Raw genomic sequence first — 17,986 nt, forward strand, 5'->3', positions numbered from 1 at the left:
TAGAATTGCTCTCCTAGGGCCATCTCGATCTCAGACTACAGTGCTCAGGCCAGATAGTCTTTCTAACCCTAGCAGGGTCCTAGTCTCATTGTTACTTTTGGATCATGACAACAATTGTCTATGATTAAACTCTTAACTTATAGTTAGAAATCGTGGCACTGTGGCCTTGGCCCATTTCGATGCCAGGATAGCTCACAGCTTGCCCTGGGTCCATTCAGTTCCTTGTCAGGACCTTGCTTGAGGGGTGTTAGAAACCAAGGGCAACTGAGGCTTAAGTTGAGAAAGCAGATCCTGGGAGTGAATAATATTTAAAGCCAATTAAATACTAAGTTACAAAGCATAATATTAACTGTCTTCCTATATCTATACAAAAAGTACATTGCATTAAAGTAAACTATTCAAAAGATATAAGGAGAGGAGAAAGGAAATATTGACTTACAATACAATTTCAGTGTCCTAGAAGGATCTGACCTTACAAATTAACAGAGTCTGATTAGGGGGAAAAGCTGATTAACGGGTTGGGGAAGAGAGCAGAGAGAAGTCGTTACAGATAAACAAAGGAAGGGGAGTGACTCAGGAGCACTGTGATGGGTGTAACCTGATAAACCTAAGCTCCTTGTGGCTAGGGAGAAAGGACAAAGCAATGTTATCCTACACAAGTTGACTGCCCTCCAACGTCTTGATGATCTATCACATCTTCCAGGAGGGCAATGGAGAAGATTATCCATGAATTCTACTCGGATCTCTTTGATAGTCACATCCACCTGCCTACATATCAAATTCCACTGGATGAATATATCATTACTAATGTTCTCCCTTCTGAAATCCAACACGCCATTTCATTAATAAAGAATCAAACAACACCCGGCCAGACAAGGTCAGAACCAAACACCTGAAGAACCTGCCCTCAGTACTCATCAATACACTGGCTCGGCTCTTCACATGCTACATGTCTGAATGCAAGGTTACGTCCCAGTGGAAAACCAGCAGGACTGCACTACTGTACAAGAAGGGAGACATCCACAACATTGGCAACTATTGCCTGATCTGCCTGTTGTCTGTCACCTACAAGCTGTTCACTCGAGTCATCATGAATAGGATTGGCAGAACACTAGATGAAGGACAACCATGCGAGCAAGCCAGGTTGGGAAAAGGATTCAGCTTATCCACACGATAAGGAAGCTCATTGAAGTTTCTCAGGAGTTCAAGATGCTGCTTTGTCTAATGTTCGTTGATTTAAAGAAAGCCTTTGATTCTGTTCAGACAGAAGTGGTCATCAAAGCCCTAGCCAAACAGGGCATTCAAAATCAATACATCAGGATCATCCATGAACTGTATTACGGATTCAGTACCAGGATCTCACCATTCTACAGGGATGTGATCATTGACTTCAAGAGAGAGGCTCGGCAGGGTGTTACCATTTCACCAAAACTCTTCAGTGCCACCCTTGAGAACGTCATGCGACAACTGGAATGGGAAGGAATGGGAGTGAAGATAGATGGTCGGCAACTACCACACCTCCGCTTTGCTGTTGACATCATTCTAATAACACCAAACATTAGCCAAGCAGCACAAATGCTGGCCAACTTCGACCGTGAGCGTAGAAAGGTTGGACTACAGCTGAATCTCACAAAGACAATTTTTATGAGAAACAGTCTCTTTCCTGACGTTCCATTCGCTCTCAACGGAATGAACATCTCTGAACGCAATAGTTATGTGTACCTAGGTGGAGAAGTCAACATGACAAATGACCTGGCCCCTGAGCTGCGCAGGAGGAAGAGAGCAGCTTGGAAGCCTTCAAGAGTGTCAAAAAATAGCTAAGAGGAAGAAGAACCTCCGACTTCAGGCACATCTCTTCAATTCCACTGTTCTTCCCGCATTAACATACCTCTCAGAGACCTGGGCCCTACGAAAACAGGATGAGAACACTATTCAGGTCTTCCAAATAGGAATCAAAAGAGCTATGCTTGGAGTATCATGGTTCACTCAAGTGAGGTAAAGAATCTGGAGTGCCAACCTCCACTGACAATCAAGAATTAGGGACACTGTCTCATTTGTCAAGGCATCGAAAATCAAATGGGCTGGGCACGTAATACGATTTGGAGACAACTGCTGCACTAGAGCCGTTACCGACTGGATTCCATGGGTCGCAAAAGATTGAGTGGCCGCCCACCTACAAGATTGTCTGACTTCTTCATCAAGACCCTGAATGATCGGTTTGAAGCTCTTTGTGTTCCTAGAATGAGCAGACAGAATTTTTCTACACTAGCATGTGACAGGGACGAATGGAGACATTACTGGTGCCCACTTGAGCAAATCGATGAGTAACGGGATGACAAGTGATCAAGTAGTAAACTTTCAATCATGTTGCTTCTTATAATAATAATAATAATAATAATAATAAAAATAAATATTATTATCTCAAGGACTTAAAGCAAAGCGCTTTTGCTACTTTATATTAAATCTAGTCCAGAATTCAGGTCTAAATTTAAACCCTATTCAGAATAGTCCATGGCAAAAAGATGTCGAAAGTTTTCAGTATGGAATGCCTAGCAGAACCTCCCATGTATTTTTTTCATAAGACACTGTTCACAGTGCAAGATGTTCTATGTACAGTGATCTTTACTGCAGACCAGCCACTTAAGCAATATAACTTGGAATGGGATTTCATTGATAATGAAAATGCAAGCAAGAAATAAGGAGAAAGGAATGTGGTAAGTATAAAAAGTGTTTGACAACACGAGCTTAAACCAAATAGAAGTAGGTGTCACAAGAGTCCTGTGATATTAGGAAAATATAAATGCCTACCATCAATAAATTTCTGTAACATGAAGTTGCCATGCAAGTATATAGTTACCAGAAAGTTTTCTACAGGCGTGGTAACAATAGTAGTAACAATAGTAACAATGGTAGGTGAGAATGAAATGTTTTACCTTGAAGAAAGTACTATGGGGAGAAAACTTATTAATTTCTCAGTAAGTACCAATCACTTAGAAAAAAACAAACAGAATATATAGTTGTCTAAGAACAAGTCTTCCAGATAGAGTTAGGGATGATATAATTTGATATTGGATGTTAAGAGCATAAAGGCAAAAACAAACCAATTAGCTCAAACTAATACAGGGAGTAGAGATAATGAAAGATAGTGCAGAATCATACAATGTGTCTGGCTACTGATCCTATGATCTCACTGAATCATTTTCCTCTACTCTCGATTTCTCATGTCCCATTCATTTACTAACTTCATTCACCCAGTTCCTTAAATTAATTTACTTTTTTTTTCATGCCCCAATCACTCACTGACTTGATACACTCAAGGGTATAAGTTCTCTTTCTACCACTGGGCATGAAAAACAGTGTCGCCAACACCAAGATTTAATTAAAAAAGACAGAAAAGAAGATTGCTTGTTGGAGAGTTGTATTCATAGTAACTTCTAAGGAATACAAGAAATTCTGTGAAGTAAATTTAATTTTAACTATATATTCAAGTTATATGTGTTAATAGTAAAAGTAACTAGTTGTGGCACACATTTCAAGGAAATATAATAGAATTTATGGTTTTCCAACTCTAACATTCTTATAGTATATATATCATCAAGAATTCTTTTATGGATATATATATCCATATACATATCTCCAAATTATATATATATATCCATATAAATATCTCCGAATTATATCAGTTTCATTCACCAGAGTAAATAAGATAATTTTTCTAATGCAAAAGACTTACTTGTTGCCCAGAGTAAAGTAAATATTCAGCTAGATTTGTGAATTTGTTTCATGAATACTATTATTATTATATATATTCACTTGTGTCAAATCTTTACTTATCTCTCATCTTCTATAGGATAAAGACCAGATTAATTAACTAGAAGCCTCTGCTAAATTTTACAGAAGAACAAAGTAAAAAAACTCAGCAGGTAGTGAGTCAAAGGAAGATGATCTCAGATGGAAAGATATAATGGGGTTAAAACATTTGCCTTGTATGCAACTTATTCAGTTTGATCTCCAGTATTTTATAATGCCTCCCCCCAGCCCCCCAAATTGCCAGGAGTAATCTCTGAACTTAAAGCCAAGAGTAAATCCTGATCATTACCACATATGGCCCCCAAACCAAAAAAAAAAAAAGAAAGAAAAAAAAGACTTTATTTTCTAAATTTGCTTAGCATGGTATGGATTCTGAAATATTTTTCACTTGCTTCTTTGGACCTTTCTAGTATAGAGCAACTCTATATAACTTTAATTTTAGAAAAATGCTTTTGCTCTCTTGCTAAGTCTCTACAGCCATTAGAATCTCATTATAATAGATAGTACTCTAGTCAATATGTCTAAAATAAAATCCACACCTAGGTTTTTTCTCTACCTTACAAATTCTTTCTTACTCCAGATTCCTAATATATAGTTTCATTCACAACATACAAGAAGAAAAAAGAAAGGAGCCTCAAAATCTAACAGACAAATGCCAGATAATCTCACATATGTGGGGCAATGTAGAGAGACACAACAAGGAAACAAATAGTAGCTAATGCTGACTATCCAAAACTCCGCTTGAAGCACTGCTGCATCCCTGAAAGGTATTACTATATTTTTCTTTGATATAAAATTATATGAATATAAGATGAGAAAACCTATAAGTAGACTCTACAGGCACAAAACAGCCTTTGTTTGTACTGTTCTTTTTAAAATTTATTTATTTATTTATTTATTTTGCTTTTTGGGTCACATTCGGCAATGCACAGGGATTACTTCTGACTTTGCACTCAGGGGACCATATGGGATGCTGGGAATCGAACCCGGGTCAGCTGTGTGCAAGACAAACAGCCTACCCTCTGTGCTATAGCTCCAGCCACCATTTGTGCTTTTCATTGTCTTCCTTCCTTCCTTCCTTCCTTCCTTCCTTCCTTCCTTCCTTCCTTCCTTCCTTCCTTCCTCTCCCTCCCCCCTCTTTCTTTCTTTCTTTCTTTCTTTCTTTCTTTCTTTCTTTCTTTCTTTCTTTCTTTCTTTCTTTCTCTCTCCTTCCTTCCTTCCTTCCTTCCTTCCTTCCTTCCTTCCTTCCTTCCTTCCTTCCTTCCTCCTTCCCTCGCTCCCTTGCGTTCTTCCTTTTTCCTTCTAGATATCAGCATTCATTGATTATTATTTAATTAAAAATTTAGTTTTTTAATTAAATCGGGGAAGACTATTGTCTGTCATCTACAAGTTGTTCACTCGAGTCATCCTAAATAGGGTTGGCAAAACACTAGATGAAGGACAACCATGCGAGCAAGCCGGGTTCCGCAAAGGATTCAGCACCATCGACCATATCCACAGGATAACCAAGCTCATTGAGGTTTCTCGGGAGTTCAAGATGCCGCTCTGTTTAATGCTCATTGATTTAAAGAAGGCCTTTGATTCTGTTGAGACATAAGCAGTCATTGAAGCCCTAGCCAATCAGGGCATTCAAGCCCAATACATCAAGATCCTCTGTGAGCTGTATTGCGGATTCACTATCAGGATCTCACCATTCTACAAAGAAGTAATCATCCATGTCAAGAGAGGGGTTCGGCAGGGTGATACCATTTCACCAAAACTCTTCAGTGCCACCCTTGAGAACATCATGCGACGACTGGAATGGGAAGGAATGGGAGTGAAGATAGATGGTCGGCAACTACACCACCTCCGCTTTGCTGATGACATTGTTTTAATAACACCAAACATCAGCCAAGTGGCACAAATGCTGGCCGACTTTGACCATGAGTGTGGAAAGGTAGGACTAAAGCTGAATCTTACGAAGACAATGTTTATGAGAAACAGCCTTGTTCCTAACGCCCCATTCGCTCTCAATGGAACGACCATCTCCGAATGCAACAGCTATGTGTACCTAGGTCGAGAAGTCAACATGACAAATGACCTGGCACCCGAGCTGTGCAGGAGGAAGAGAGCGGCTTGGAACGCCTTCAAGAACGTCGAAGAAATAGCTAAGAGGAAGAAGAACCTCTGGCTCCAGGCACATCTCTTTGATTCCACTGTTCTTCCTGCATTAACATATGCCTCAGAGACCTGGGCCCTACGCAAACAAGATGAGAACACTATTCAGGTCTCCCAAAGAAGAATAGAAAGAGCTATGCTTGGAATATCACGTTTCACTCAAATGAGAGAAAGAATCCGGAGTTCTGACATCCGTCGATGATCAAGAATCAGGGACGCTGTCTCATTTGCCAAGGTGTTGAAAATCAGATGGGCTGGTCACGTAATGAGATTTAAAGACGACCGCTGAACTAGAGCTGTTACCGACTGGATTCCACGGGATGTCAAAAGACCACGTGGCCGCCCACCTTCCAGATGATCAGACTTCTTCGTCAAGATCATGAACGATCGGTTTGAGGCCTTCATGTTCCTGGAGCGGACAGATGCCATTGGGCTACACTAGCACGCAACAGGGACAAATGGAGATGTTACTGGCGCCCGCTCGAGCATATCGACAACTAACGGGAAGTTAAGTTTAAGTTAAGTGATTAGTTAAATCACAGTGAGATACACAGTTACAAAGTAGTTCATGTTAAATGTTCCAACTATTTTTTTAAATGGTGAAAATAATATATCATTCACGGAAGAGAATTAAAATTTTTTCCATTAACAATAATTTTCATGAGCAATCCCTGAGCTCAAAAGAAATCACAATACTATGATTAGAAAGCCTCAATGTTTCAAGAATGATATCCAGTCCCCAAAGTAACTATGAGTTTGCATTTATGATTAACAATTCTTTTTTATCTTTAAAGTTTTTATAACCACACATATAGCTGTAATGAATCCATGCTAAATTTATTTTCTCAGCTTTTGCTTAAACAGAACCTCTGCATTATATAACTGTTTTGATTATAATACATTACATTATAGATTTGTGTTGCCAAATATAATTATGAATTAAGAAACTTTGACTTCTTCCTTTCCAGCTATTTAATATTTGATTATATTCTATTCATAATTTATTAATATATTTTACTCTATGTGGGTTACTGCATATGTACAGTTGGATTAACATATTTTTTCTAACAAGAATATTTCTCTGCCTTTAGTATATATTGTGTGAAAGTTTCTTTGGTGCAATGGAATTGTTGGTTTGTAGAGAAGCATATCATAATAAGTTCTACCAGAAATTGGTTTGACCAAAGTACATTCTTTAAAATCAATGGATAAGAATTTATGTTTCTTTATTATTACTTGCTTTTTTGTTTTAGTTTAGTGAAAATCATTTGAATGTTGGTTTTTGTTTTGGGGGTTGTTGATTTTTTTTTTTGGTATTTGGGCCGCCCTTGGTGGTGGTCAGGGTGGACTCCTGTTCTGTGACTAAGGGTCACTCCTGGTGGGGCATAAGAGACCATATGGGGTGCTGTGGATCAAACCTGGCTTGGTCGCATACAAGGCAAGAGCTATACATGCTGTGCCCAGTTTAAATCATTTAAAGTTATTCACTTTCCTATTATTAACACTATGTTGAAATAAATAGCTTATTCTTTCACACACTTAATAAACATTTACTAAAATAGAAACTGGGAAGACAGTCTCATATGCTGCTGCCCAAGCTAACAAAACTAAATCTTAGATATGGTGAATATTATAATAATCATCAGAGTGAAAGAGAAAAGAAGGAAGGAATAGGTATAGGTTTATTTTGACAGTAAGATGGCAGTGGTATTGTGATGATATGTACAGTGAGGCTATGTGCAGTGATACACATCGCTGTATCACTGTATCACTGTCATCCCATTATTCATCAATTTGCTCAAGTGGGAACCAGTAAAGTCTGCATTCGTCCTAACCTTGAGATTTTAGCAGCCTCTCCTTACTCATCCTTCCCAATGGTGCTGAATTGGAGACTCTTTAAGGGTGAGGGGAATGAGACACATTATTGTTACTGTTTTGGCATATCGAATATGCCACAGGAGCTTTCCAGGCTCTGCCATGCGGGCAGGATACTCTCAGTAGTTTGCTGGGTTTCTCTGAGGAGACCTAGACTATAAGGGGTTGTGGGGCCGTTTATGCAGCCACGAACTGCCAAGAGCTTTGTTTTATAAATACACACATAGAGGTAAGAAACTATTCCTCTGAAATTCATAGTATTATAGACCAATGATAAATCAATTAAAATGATTATTATAAAGATCAAGGCACTTTTGAGAGTAATAAATGTCAGAACAACAAGTATAGACTAAAACTGTCCAAAACCAATAGTTCCATATGGTGATTCTCATATTCTTACTGAAAAACTAGATCTCACCACCTGGGCTCAGGAAAGAGAGTTTCAAAGCCTCCTATGCTGTTTGGTGACCTTTGACTCATTCAACAGATGACTCATTCAAAGCAATCAAAAGTGAATCATTACTATTCTGGGCCTATTAAAAGTTCAGATTTGGCTTATTAAAAGTTTAGCATGATCAGCACGATGCTGAGGTTTCTTTTACTAGGTGCATAAATTGCTCATAAATTCCATATGGGCAATCACTAACTAGAAAATGATGGAATTGACAATATTCTGAGTATTGGAGAAAACATTTAAGCAGAGCTCATAAAAAAGTGTTTGTAACAGCATAAACAAGGAATAAACATTTATTGTTTTAGAATATTAAAACTGGAAATTATCTTTGATACATAGAATATTCACCCCAATTATAATAGAACTGTTCAAAGAGTGTGGAATTAGCTGAAGTCCTATAGAAATTGACATGAGAAGTAGGAGACATCCAGTTCGCAGGCCATATAAAGCCTAGAAAAATCACATGGTCTGACCACATTACATGACAAGACAGACACATTTATTTTTTGTCAGCTACCCATGACTCATCTACCTGTAATGTACGGACCATGAATAATGTTCTAAATATCCAAACGGCCCTTTGTAGAAAAAAAGTTCCCCACCTTTGTCATAATCTGGAGCTCTCTCTGATTTTCTTGAGATTCAGTCAAAGATTATCAGGTAAGTGTGACACAATGATTACAGTAATAATGGAGACTAACATTTTAAATCTCAAATGCTAAGGGCCAGGAGCAATAGTATAGAGTATAGGGGCACTTGCCTCATATTTTGCCAATCCAGGTTTGATCCTTAATACCTCACGTTGTCCCCTCAACCTGTAAAGAATGAACTCTGAGCACAGTCAGGAGTAAACCCTAAGAACCACCCTCTTTGGGGAAAGGGTGTGCCCTTCCCCCCCCAAAAAAATACTCAAATGCTAGTCATATAGTTTTACTATAAACTACTTCATCTATCCTCATGACTTTTCTATAGATTTGGTATTATCGTTATTTTAAGATGTCAGGTTAAGATTTGTAATAAGATCATTAAAATTATGACTGCATCAAATGGTAAAATTGCTTTACCTGTTTTACTTGTATAGAGGAAAGAAAACAAAAATCTGACTTCAAAGATGTGCATTAAGGTAACAAAAATGGTCAAAGGCAAAACAACAGGAAAACTGATCCACACAACTGAGTTGGTGGGAGGGTTGTTTCAAGGGAGGGGTGTTGAGGTCCTTCTTGGATGGAGATGGATACACTGGTGATAGAAATATGTTGGAATTATGTGCATGGAAACTATCATTAGAAACATTGTAAATTACAGAACCTCAATTGATTTAAGAGAAAAAAAAGTTTTTAAAAATGTGTTCAGAAATTCTGAGTGAGAAATCAAGAGAATTGTAATATGAGAACTGCAATAGGAGTCAGAGACCTAGGGGATGAACTTAAGAGGAACAATAAGAGAATCACTGGAGTACCAGAAGGACAGGGAGGCAACCCCAATGAAAGGGCAACCGTTAAAGATATCATTGCTGAGAAGTTCCCAGAGCTAGAGAAGGCAAGCATCCAGATCCGAGGAGACCGCGTGTACCAGCTAAAAGAGACCCTACTAAAAAAGACTCCAGACCTATCATAATCAGAATGACAGATACCACAGATAGAGACACAATACTGCAAGCAGCAAGGTCAAAGAAGAAAGTCACATACATATTAGCACCCCTTAGATTTACAGCAGACTTATCAGAGGAAACCTTCTGAGCCCAAAGACAATGGTGGGATATAGTGAAATAAAAAACTCAATAAAATGAATGACTCACCAAGAATACTTTATCTGGCTAGACTCTCACTTAAACTCGAAGGAACAATACCCTACTTCATGGATAAACAGCAGCTCAGGAACTTCCTAGACTCAAAATCAACCTTAAAAGAAGGACTAAAAGGGCTACTGTAAGAAAAGACAATCTCCTACAAGCACAACAAACCTCTACAGAAAGATGGCACAAAACCCAATGACAATAATCTCTCTGAATTTCAATGGTGTAACACTAATTAAGGAACACAGTAGCAAAACAGATTTAAAAACTGAACACTACTGTCTGCTGCCTACAAGAAACACATCTGAACAGTCAGAGCAGACACAGACTCAAGCTTGAAGGATGTAAAACAATTCTGCAAGCAAACAACTCCCTTAAAAAAGACGGGGTGGCCATACTAGGATCCGACAACATAGATTTCAGGGTGAAAAAGATTAGAAAGGAGAGTGAAGGCCATTTTTTATAATTGAGGAATATGTACAGTGGAAGAAATTACACTCCTAAACATATATGCACCCAATGAGGGACCAGCAAAATACTTAAAAAAACTTCTAATAAACTTTAAGGAGGACATCGGTAGCAATGTAATAGTCGTTAGAGACTTCAACACTGCCTTATCACCTCTGGATAGATAAACAATATTAAAACTCAGCAAGGAGAACTCTGGATTTGAAGGAAGAAATAAAAAAAGAGAGGACTAATAGATGTATATAGGACTTTGCACCTCCCCCTAAAAAAAAAGCAAACATAAACACATTCTATTCCCGTGAACATGGAAAATTTTCCAAGATAGACCCTGTGCTGGGCCACAAAACATACTTCAATAGAATCAGGGAGATGGAAATTGTATCAACTATCTTTTCAGACCACTATGCACTAAACATAGAAGCTAATCACTCACAAATATGAGAACCAAATCAAACACCTGGAAATTAAACAACTCAATGTTGAACAATGAGTGGGTCAGGGAGGAAATCAAGGAAGAAATCAAAAGATACCTGGAAACAAATGAGAATGAAGACATGAACCACCAGAACCTTTGGGACGCAGCTAAAACCATGTTAAGGGGAAAATTTATATCTCTGCAAGCATTTCTCAGGAAGGAAGAAAGGTCCCATTTAAATAACTCGATTTCACAGATCAAGATCTTAGAAAAGGACCAAAAACGGAGCCCAAAACAGAAAGAAGAAAAGAAATAATAAAACTTAGAGCAGAAATTAATGACATGGAAATCCCAAAAAATAATCCAAAAAATCAATGAAACCAAGAACTGGTTATTTAAGAAAATAAACAAGATTGATAAACCACTAGCAAGACTCGCGAAAGAGAGAGAACCATAATAAACTGAATCAGAACTGAAAAGGGGGACATCACAAGAGAAACTAAAGAAATTCAAAAGATCATCAGATATTACTTTTGAAAGTCTGTATGCCATGAAACAAGAGAACCTAGAAGAAATAGATAAATACCGGGACTCCTTAAATCTTCCAAGGCTGAACCAAGAAGATTTGGAATACCTGAATGGACCTGTTATTATCAAGGAAATTGAAACGGTAATCAAAATTCTTTCCAAAAGCAAAAGCTCAGGTCCCAGATAGATTCACTAGTGAATTCTTCCAAAGAGGACCTATTCATTTAAAGAGGACCTATTGCCATTTCTTCTCAAGCTTTTCTAGAAAATTGAAGAAACAGAAACACTCCCAAACAGTTTCTATGAGGCACATATCTCCCTATTACCAAAAGCAAATAGAGACACCACAAAAAAGAAAATTACACGTCAATATCCCTGATGAACTTGGATGCAAAGATCCTAAACAAAATATTAGCAAATAGAATCTAACAACGCATCAAAGAGATCATACACCATGACCAAGTGGAATTTATCCCAGGATGCAAGGATGGTTTGACATTTGCAAGTCAATCAACATAATCCACCATATCAATAAAAGAAATATCATATCAATGATATGATCATATCGATAGAAGCAGAGAAAGCTTTTGACAAGATCCAGCACCCATTTATGATGAAAATTCTCACCAAAAATAAATATTGAAGGAACTTTTCTCAATATAGTCAAAGCCATCTTCCACAAGCCTATGGCAAGAATTATCCTCAAGGCAAAAAACTAAGTGCCTTCTCTCTAAGATCAGGGACAAGAAAAGGATGCTCACTCTCACCACTACTATTCAATATAGTATTGGAAGTACTTGTCATAACGGTTAGGCAAGAAAAATATATTAAGGGAATTCAGATAAGAAAGGAAGAAACCAAGATCTTACTATTTCTAGATGATATGATTCTATATTTAGAGAACCCTAAAACCTATCAAGAAGCTCCTAGAAACAATAGACTTGTATAATAAAGTTGCAGGCTATAAAATCAATACCCCAAAGTTCATGGATTTCCTATACACAAATAATAAGAGAGAAGAAAGTGATATATAAAAAAGCAATCCCGTTCACAGTCATGCCTCAGAAAATCAACTACCTTGGAATCAGTTTAACTAAGAAAGTAAAGGACCTATACAAAGAAAACTACAAAATGTTACTTCAAGAAATAAAAGACGACATGAGGAAATGGAAACACATCCCCTGCTCATGAATTGGGAGAATTAACATTGTCAAAATGGCAATACTCCCCAAAGCATTATACAATAGACAAATTCAATGTGATCCCTATAAGGATACTCATGACATTCTTCAAAGAAGTTGATCAAATACTCATGAAATTCATATGGAACAATAAGTGCTCACGAATAGCTAAAACAATTCTTGGGGAAAAGATGTTAGCGGCATCACATTCCCCAACCTCAAACTGTACTACAAAGTGGTAACAATTAAAACAGCATGGCTTGGAAAAAAGGCTGACCCACAGACCAATGGAACAGGGTTGAATATCCTTACATACACCCTCAAATATATGATCATCTAGTCTTTAATAAAAAGGAAAGAAATGTGAAGTGGATCAAGGAAAGCCTCTTTAACAAATGGTGCTGGCAAAACTGGGCAGCTACATGCAAAAGAAAAAAATGGGCTCAGATCTCTACCTAACACCATGCACAAAAGCCATATCAAAATGGATTAAAGATATCGACATCAGAACTGAATCCATAAGTTACATTGAAGAAAAGTTTGTCAAAACCCTCCATGAGAGGCTGGGGCAATAATTGAACAACAGGTAGGGCATTTGCCTTGCACACGACCCACCCAGGTTCGATTCCCAGCATTCCATATAGTTTCCTGAGCAATGCCAGGAGTAATTCCTGAGTGCAGAGCCAGGAGTAACTCCTGGGCATCGCCGGGTGTGACCAAAAATGTAAAAAAAAAAAAAAAAGACCTTCACTACATTGAAACTAAAGGTATCTTCAAAGACGAAACGCCATTGACCAAGCAACTGGAAACAGAGATAAACAAAAGGAACTACTTAAGCTAAGAAGCTTCTGCACCTCAAAAGAAACAGTGAACAGAATACAAAGAAATTCTAGAGAATGGTAAAGTATATTCACCCAATACCCATCTGATAAGGGGTAAATATCAAGGATATACAAGGCCCTGTTTGAACTCATCCAATGAGTTCATACAATGAAGAAAACATCCACTCCCAGCAGAAGATGGGGCAATGAAATGAACAGCTTCTTCTCAAAAAAGAAGTCCCAATGACCCAAAGGCACATGAAAAAATGCTCTTCATCACTAATCATCAGGGAGATGCAGATCAAAACAACAATGAGATATCATCTCACACTACAGAGACTGGTACACATCCAAAAGAATGAAAGCAACCTATGTTGGCATGGATGTGGGGAGTAAGAGACTCTCCTTCACTGCTGGTGGGAATGCTGATTAGTTCAGCCCTTTTGGAAAATAATATGGACATTTCTCAAAAAATTATAAATTGAGCTACCATTTGACCCAGAGATACTACTTCTGGGAATATATCACAGAGATGCAAAAAGTACAGTAGAAAATATATATGCACTTGTATGTTTACTGCAGCACTGTTTACTATAGCCAGAATCTGGAAAAAAAAAACCAACCGAGTGCCTGAGAACAGATGACTGGTTAAAGAAACTTTGGTACATCTACACAATTGAATACTATGCAGCTGTTAGAAAAGATGAAGTCATAAATTTGCATATAAGTGTATTGACATGGAGGTGCTAAGTGAAATGCTTAGTCAGAGAGAAAGGAACAGGCATAGAAGGACTACACTCATTTGTGGAATAAAAAGTAACAGAATGGGAGACTAATACCCAAGGATAGTAGAGATAAGGACCAGGAGGATTACTCCATGGCTTGGAAGCCAGCCTCATATGCTGGGGGAAAAGGCAGTTGAGATAGAGAAGGCACCACCAAGTAAAGCTTGCTTGGATGACTCGCTCGGGATGGGAGATGCAACCTGAAAGTAGACTATAGACCAAACATGATGGCCACTTAATACCTGTATTGCAAACCATAATACCCAAAAGGAGAGAAAGAGTAAAAGGAAATGTTCCTGACACAGAGGTGGGGGTGGGGGGATTGGGGGAAATGGGTGGGGGGGCGATACTCAGAACATTAATGATGGGGAATGGGCACTGGTGGAGGGATGGGTACTTGATCATTGTATGACTGAAATGTAAGCACGAAAGTTTATAAGCCTGTAACTGTATCTCACGGTTATTCATTAAATTTTTCTTGGACAAAAATAAATGAAAGAGGAAAAAAAGTTTTAAAAAATGTGTTCTGAAATTCTGAGTGACAAATCAAGAGAATTGTAGTATGAGAACATTGGGGATGGGTTGTGTGTGGAGGGAGCGACCTTGGTTTAATGGTGGGAGGGTTCCTGCACTCTGGGGGTAACCAAGATGTCACAGCACTGCAAGCAAATAATATTTGTAGTACTGTAGCAGTAGCACTGTTGTCCCGTTGTACATTGATTTTCTCGAGTGGGTACCAGTAATGTCTCCATTGTGACATTACTGTTGTTACTGTTTTTGGCATATCAAATATGCCACAGGGAGCTTGCCAGGCTCTGCCTTGTTGGCAGGATACTCTTGGTAGCTTGCTGGGCTCTCCAAGAGGGATGAAGGAACTGAACCCAGATCGACTGAGTGCAAAAAAATGCTCTACCCGCTGTGCTATCGCTCCAGCCCCCAATATTTGTAACACTGCACTGTAGCACTGTCCTCCCATTGTTCATCAATTTGCTCGAGTGGGCAACAGTAATGTCTTCACTGTGATACTTGTTACTGTTTTTGGCATATCAAATACAAAACAGGGAGCTTGCCATGCTCTGCCAATATTTGTACTATCATAAAAATAAATATTAACTTATTTGTTATTGTTGTTTTTGGCTCACAGCCAGCAGTGCTCAGGGCTTACTTTAAGCCAACAATCAGATCACTTCTAGTGGGCTATTGGGACCATATAGGGACTTTAGGAATTGAACTTTGGTCATCCACATGCAAGGCAAGCACCCTTCCTACTGTACAGGTGCCCCACCCACTGTACTATGGCTCCTGCCACAGCATAAATTATTATTAATGTATACTTTATTATTTTAAAAATACAGAATGTGTTTTCACAAAGGATATACAATGTCCAAGAACAATGTCTTATGATTAAGAACAAAACCTTAGACTCAGATTACAAAGTAAGGGTTATCAGGAATGGACTATAGAAATGAACTATAAATACTCAAAGGAATATATTGGAAGAATATTTATATATTTGTGATGGCTGCCATATAAGACATATAGAACTCCTAAAACAAATTAAATGTTATGTTTCATAAGACAATAGTACTGCAAAAATAAGTTTCTCAATTTAATTAAAGGTAAAGGTAAAGGCCCTCCCGTTGATCGTCGATTTGCTCGAGCGGGCCCAGTAACGTCTCCATTGGAGACTTTGTTGTTACTGTGTCTGGCATATCGAATACTCTCGGTAGCTTGCCGGGCTCTCCGAGAGGGGCGGAGGAATCGAACTCAGGTCGGCCATGTTGGCCGCTTGTAAGGCAAACGCCCTACTGCTGTGCTATTGCTCCAGCCCAAAAGTATTGTGCCCCGTGTGAGGATCGAACTCACAACCTTCAGATTATGAGACTGACGCGCTACCTACTGCGCTAACGAGGCACCTATATATATTTTGTAAACATACATAGCATTGGCCTCTATCCTTATAAGTTATATACCATTTACTTAATTATGCAGTCTCTCTGAGAATCAATTTTTACATAAGAAAAAAAATGAAAATGACAAAGTTTATGCAATCTATAATTTTACCATAAGAAATTAGATAATTAAATGTTTACTGTTTGCCACACAGGAGAAATAAATAAATTGAAGCATATACCAAGTGTATTAGATTATGGTTTTTTATGATTTTTATCATAATCAACATTATAATCACAGCTACTAATAACACACTTCAACTTTCTACCCAGTTCATGGTACTGTGTTTTAATATGGACCTCTACAGATCAAAGTGTCGATAGTATTTGATTGAACAGTGTTCAGAGTAGGGGCCAAATCATTTTCTTGAGAACTATGTGAAAATAAAAGAAAAAACAGCTCTGGAATACTATCCCTAGTATTTAAGAAGTAATCACAGGAAAAAAATATTAAGCATGACAAGGAACTCCAGACAAAGACAGTGGATAGAAATTTCAAGGGGGAATTTCTTTCTTTTTTTTCCATGTTAGGCTTTTGTAGGGATCATGTGCTCTGCTTGGGATCTAACAAGTGTCAGTCATGTGCAAAGCAAACTCTTACAAAATACAGTGGGCTACCTCATGAGGGTGTAAATTTTCCTAACACTTGCTTGTTTGCAAGTAGAATATGCTGTTGAGAATTTGTGTCCTATATAGAATGGAAGTCTGGAATAAATGAATTCTACAAGTGAAATGAGGCTTCAAGGAAGAACCTCTTCAGTGTGCAAACAATACAGACCCCATCACATCTAGATAAACAGCTACATATTTGGAATCATTCTGAAAATATTGCTGTCTGTTGTTTTCATGTATAAATAAAAATTCATCACAATTTTGGAAAATTTTTCTAGGATCAAGGATGCATGAGATGTTGAGTTAATTCTAATTCATTGTGTTGGAATGAATGCAAATTATTTGAGCAACTTTTTCTTCAACTTTAATTTTATTTCTCTCCAGTGTGCTATAATTCTTGCAGCTTATGCCTGTCTTATTCACCTCTCTTCCCATACCTTCTCAACATCCTATTTGATCTGTAGATTATGCAGTATAAATATTTGCTGAATAAACACTTGAACACATGATAGTATGAAGAGGATTTAATGACCTTTAGGGCAGGAGAGGCAACAGGAGAAGAAAAATTCAAGGATGACTTCAGGTTCTGTGCTTAGGTAAATGGTTAAATGGAAGTTCCCTTCCATTTAAATAGGAGATATAGGAGAGAAAATAGTTACTTCAGGTGGTTTAAGAATGACAATGAAGGCCAGTGAGATAGTAAGGAGGTAATTTGCTTATACATGCTGACTTCAGTTTGATCCCCCTAACCCCATATGATCCTCTTAGTACCCCCAAAAGTGAACCTCAAGAACAGAGCCAGAAGAAAGAAAGAAAGAAAGAAAGAAAGAAAGAAAGAAAGAAACAAAGAAAGAAAGAAAGAAAGAAAGAAAGAAAGAAAGAAAGAAAGAAAGAAAGAAGGGAGGGAGGGAGGGAGGGAGGGAGGGAGGGAGGGAGGGAGGGAGGGAGGGAGGGAGGGAAAGAGAAAGAAAGAAAGAAAGAAAGAAAGAAAGAAAGAAAGAAAGAAAGAAAGAAAGAAAGAAAGAAAGAAAGAAAGAAGAGAAAGAAAAAGAAAGGAAGGAAGAAAGGAGGGAGGGAGGGCGGGAGGGCGGGAAGATGGGAGGAAGGAGAGAGAAGAGGAAAGAAAGAGAAAT

General features: G+C 38.1%; 1 non-coding gene across 1 annotated transcript; it reads right to left on the reverse strand.

Moving 5' to 3' along the window:
- Nucleotides 1–16,130: 16,130 nt before the first annotated feature.
- TRNAM-CAU (transfer RNA methionine (anticodon CAU)) lies at nt 16,131–16,203 on the reverse strand. The gene has a single exon. It is a non-coding gene; the product is annotated as a tRNA-Met (tRNA).
- Nucleotides 16,204–17,986: the final 1,783 nt, after the last annotated feature.

This window comes from Sorex fumeus, unplaced genomic scaffold (genome assembly GCF_029834395.1).
Source record: "Sorex fumeus unplaced genomic scaffold, SorFum_2.1 ptg000002l, whole genome shotgun sequence".
Lineage (NCBI taxonomy): Eukaryota > Metazoa > Chordata > Mammalia > Eulipotyphla > Soricidae > Sorex > Sorex fumeus.